The sequence below is a fragment of the Myzus persicae genome, unplaced genomic scaffold (assembly GCF_001856785.1).
Source record: "Myzus persicae strain clone G006 unplaced genomic scaffold, MPER_G0061.0, whole genome shotgun sequence".
NCBI classification, from domain to species: Eukaryota; Metazoa; Arthropoda; class Insecta; order Hemiptera; family Aphididae; genus Myzus; species Myzus persicae.
Genome location: NW_019103766.1, coordinates 125,361 through 130,377, shown reverse-complemented (window position 1 = coordinate 130,377; position 5,017 = coordinate 125,361). Strand labels below are relative to the sequence as shown.

At 31.4% G+C, this 5,017-nt stretch overlaps 1 long non-coding RNA gene across 1 annotated transcript; it reads left to right on the top strand.

The window, feature by feature from the left end:
• The first annotated feature begins 534 nt into the window (after positions 1 to 534).
• On the top strand, positions 535 to 3,390 carry LOC111035237. Its single transcript, XR_002604631.1, has 2 exons — positions 535 to 950; positions 1,751 to 3,390. It is a non-coding gene; the product is annotated as an uncharacterized LOC111035237 (long non-coding RNA).
• The last annotated feature ends 1,627 nt before the right edge of the window (positions 3,391 to 5,017 follow it).

Genomic DNA, 5,017 nt, shown 5'->3' with positions numbered 1-5,017 from the left:
TGAACTAGCGCAATTAGTATATTATTAACCTTAAAATACGGGCGGTACCCGTTTCCACCAAAAGTGTACCTTTCCCTTTTCCCCCAATACTCGTTTCCACCAAGACGAGGTATATATAACGCTTATAACTTATAAGTTATGTTAAAAGCTGTTAAAAAGTAATAAGTTAATAATTAATATACAACATAATATAAATGTATATGTTACCTTATAATAATAAGTAATAATAATGTTTATAATAGTCAAAATTGTCAAAATTGTCAAATCTATAAATTTAATAAAAAAAAAAATGATTCAATAGTATTGTATAATAGTAAAATGTTACTTTATAATAATTAGTGGTCGTGGATATTTTTTTTAAAAATTGTATGATATAGATTTCATAAAATCGTACTTGTAATTTTATATTTTACAATATTTTGTTTTAATTAATATATTTAGATTATATTGTATTAAACACAATATAGGTTAAAAAAATTGGTTAATACCGGAACACGGTTATATTATTATTTACTTTGTCTTGCCCTAACTTTTATACCATATTATTGTATATTTTTTTTTTTTATTAAATTTGTACATTTTTATTATGTTGTATATTAATTTATTAAATTTTAACAGCTTTTAATATATCTTGTAAGCGTAGTTTACAGAACTTGTCTTGGTTGAAAAGGGAAAGGCACACTTTTGGTGGAAACGTGTTACGCCCTAAAATACAAATTATTTGCGTTTTATGAGCAACCGGGCCATGCCCATCGCGATTGATGCCAAAAGGGGATGCGGATGCGGATGCAGGCCAGCTGGCTATCAAGCAATAAAAGACTGCCGGGCAGCAAGCCGGGTCGAGAAGACAACGAAGTCAAAAACCAGTTCTTCAGTCATCTCTGTAATTCAATTAACTTGTATCACGTGATTTAAATGTGCGCTCTCCAACTCTCCAAGGGACAAACAAAGTACGTACAATTTAATAAAATGTGACATTCCAACTTATTTAATAAATTATTATGGTGGCGCCAAGGAAGTAATTATTTTAATTATTTATTCGGTTCCTAACTGAAAAAAATATGCTTTAATATAGAATAATATATTATAATAGATAGTGATTTATTTATTAGTTATCATATATTTTGTGTACTATTGTCTATTGAAATTCTTGTTCGTGTTCCAATAAAATTATAAAAATAATTATAAGTGCTATAAAATAAAACAAATATTATTTGGCTGTTATTTATAGCGTAATAAATAAATTGGGATATCAACCTAGAAAATGACCGAGCAATGTGATTTTAAGACGTCTAAAGCCACGGTCGACATCTGAAACATGGACCTGATCGCCGATTTCGACTAATGTAGTGTTCGCTTTCACAAATCACAATTCATAATTTTTACTGGCGAATGGCGGTCGGGTCAGGTATCAGTTACTATCTGTAGAATCCAAGGATATTTTTGATTTTCATTTTAGTTTATTTTTTCCCCGAAATGACGACGTTGTCGAACGTCGATAACAATATGCCATGCATTCTATATTTACTGATTCCAAAATGTGTTTAATAAGTTAATAACATTTATTATAAATCATTTCAGCGTGTTCCTTGGAAAAATATAAAATTATTTTTATCACTTTAAATTTATTTTTAGTCTATCATTTTATTAACGATTATTTTTTCTAGTGGATGGAAATAATTATTATTCATGAAACAATCTATTTAACCGTTAATTAAAATAATAATAATATTAATTACATAATATACAGGATAAAGCGGGGTATGCGTTCGGTCGCGGATGTCGATGGGACGTATTTTTGGAGTGGCGCCCGGGAAACGCACTGATAATACTAGCGGGCGCTATGTCGGTAAACTCACGTTTATTTCTATTTGCAATTGGTCATACGTAAGAAGAAAAAGTTACTACCTGTTATAGAATTATTATCGTCCAACTTAGGTGAATTTCCCATTTTATTTATCCTGGGTAAAACCTATACAGGCTACAGCAATGTAGGTATTTAATTATAATTTATAAAATAAAATAAATAGCTCTTTAATCATGTGATTACTAGAAACTATAGCGAAATCGAAGACGTGCTCAACTACTTCTAGAAAACATTGTAATGTACAGGAAAGACAACATTACAAAACCTAATAACATAAGTCCAGATAACAGCCATAGTCTCGTATAACAGGAAACTATCAAAATAATCGCATACCTAGTTATATGGAAACAAAATTAATCGATAAGTTAGAGATTTATCATTTATGTTTTGTGAAAAATAAAATTAGATTTAGGCGAAGGTGCATTTACAACCGAACACGAATGGATGCGACCATGCAAGCGAATTCTACCGAACGAACCAATGTACATAAAAACGGTCTAGCATTCTACTCGATTCGATTCATTTAGGCCAACTTGACCGGATTATCTCAAAATAAATAAAAATATATCGTTACGTTATTACCTTATAATAATATAAACCTAGTTTACTAGGTTACCTTGTATCCGATACTTTAACATTTTATACCTTAGTTATATTAGTTGGATCATTATAATTTGGTCATGCATTTTCAGCACCTAGTCATAAAATAATGAAAACAAGTTTAATTTACTTGAGAAATACTTGTATAATCTCAACAATTTTTACAACGGGTCAGTTTAGTTGTAAAACTGTTAGGTCTGGCATAATATTGTGAGTTACAACTCACAGACAACAGTTACTTGTTCAAAATATTTTTTGTTAGCAACTTACCTTGTTTAAGGTAACTAGCGAGTATTAACACTGGCATTTGTCATCTCCGTCTTATAAGTTACAAGTGTGTAACATACCAAATGTACGCCCGGCTGATCACTCGTAGCTTCGTTAGTTCAAACATTAGAGTGATTCCGACCTATTATGAAACTTGATGGTAGGAACATTATTTGTGATTTTAGGATGGTTTTTTGTGATAGTTCAATTTTTAAGAGAGTTATGAGCATTTTTAATTTACGCTATATTATAACTTATAACTTACTAAAAAATTGAACTGTCGTAAAAAAACAGCATACAAACACAGATGATGTTCTTACCATCAAGTTTTATAAAAGGTCTAGTCACTCTAATTTTTAAACTAACGAAGCTACGCGTGATCTGCCGAGCTTAAATTTGGTATGTTACACATTTGTAAGACGGAGACAACAAATGCCAGTGTTACGTCCTCTTAACTCTTAAGACTCATTTAAGAGGACGCCACACTCGGATGCGTGGTCTTCAGTGGCGGCTCGTGCTATGGGGCACACGGGCACGCGCCCCATCTACAAAATTGGAAGACAGAAGATAAATGTATTTTAATTTAAAATTGAGTAGGTGTTTATTCCATCATAACATAGTTGGTATATCATTTGAAAATATTGACGAAAAAAAAATCAAATACTTCGTACAATACGTAAATATTATATCATACGGGTATTGAGCAGTGGGCACGAATTCGTTGTTGTTCAACTATATTAGATTTCCCCAACTTTTGCGTTGCCGTGCACAATCCGATTGTGTGTGGATTCTATTTTTATTACGATTTACGAGATGTTGTCGGTAGGTATTATCGTCTACTGATTAACTGTATAATTATATTTATTATTTATTTTTACACCATAACTTTCTTTTTAAAATTATTTGTTGCGCAAAAACGAATTTTTTTGCTTAAAAAGCAACAGGAATTGGTGATAAGTTCAAAGTTGTGATAGTAGTAAAATTAGGGGAAATATTTGTGCCCCACCTTAAATGAACCTCACGAGTCGCCACTGGTGGTCTATTTTAGAAACGTGCAACATAGCAAAAACTGATTTGCGTGGGACTAGCTGTACTGCCTCTGAATTTACTGTAGAATTTCTAAAATACCACAACACTTAGGGAAGAACTTTACCTGTGCTTTAGCTTTATTTTTTTCGATAACATTATCATTTTAATAATTAATAGGACGTGATACCTGCATGTGTTGTCTCTGTCTTACAAGTGCGTATCATAGCAAATTTTACGCTCAGCAGAACACGTGTAGCTCCGTTAGTTTAAAAATTAGTGCGAATTGACCTCTTATAAAATGTAAAGGTAAGATTATTATCTAGGCAACCTCATAGGCTTTGCATTATGTTTTTATTTTAACGCGAGTTATAAGTATTTTAAGATGCATAAAAAATGTACAATTTTAAAATACTCATAACTCGCGTTAAAATAAAAATATAATAAAAAGCCTATGAGGTTGCCTAGATAATAATCTTACCTTTAGATTTTATAAGAGGTCAATTCACTTTAATTTTTTTAATTAACGGAGCTACACGTGTTCTGCCGAGTGTACAATTTGCTATGTTACGCACTTGTAAGACGGAGACAACACATGCGGGTATCTCGTCCTCTTAATGAAAAAAACCTTATGTTCTCAAACTGATAACTTTAATTCTATTTAAGTTTTACATATAATAAAAACAGATAAAGCATTGTAAAATTTTGGTAATTCTATCATGAATAGAGGGGGAGTATACCTACAGTTGTCCCGTACAAAACAGTTTTTGCTGTTGTAAATTTGTAAAATGGAGATAACTGACAACACATGCGGGTATGCGTCTTCTTAAAAGTATACTTAAAAATAAAAACAATAAAAATGGCTGTGTCTAGATACCCGGGTACCCATGTTGGTAAAGCGTACAACCACATGGATATATTTGGGTAATCGGAAGAAAAATCCTCGGGAAAAAGACCAAAAACCCTGGAAAAAAATCTCCAGACTACAACATTTTTTTCACAAACACATAAATTATTAAAAAAAAATATTTGTTTAACTCTAATCATTGTAATTACTAATTACCATCATTATTAATATTTAAGAGGACGCTACACCCGCATGTGCAGTCTCCGTCTTACAAATGTTGAACATAGCAAAACAATGTTTTGCACGGGAAAGAACCTAGAAAGCTACATTCATAATTAAGAAACTATATTTTCACCACATAAAAAGGAGAACTTTGGCTGTGCAATATCGTTTTTATTTTTTCGATATCA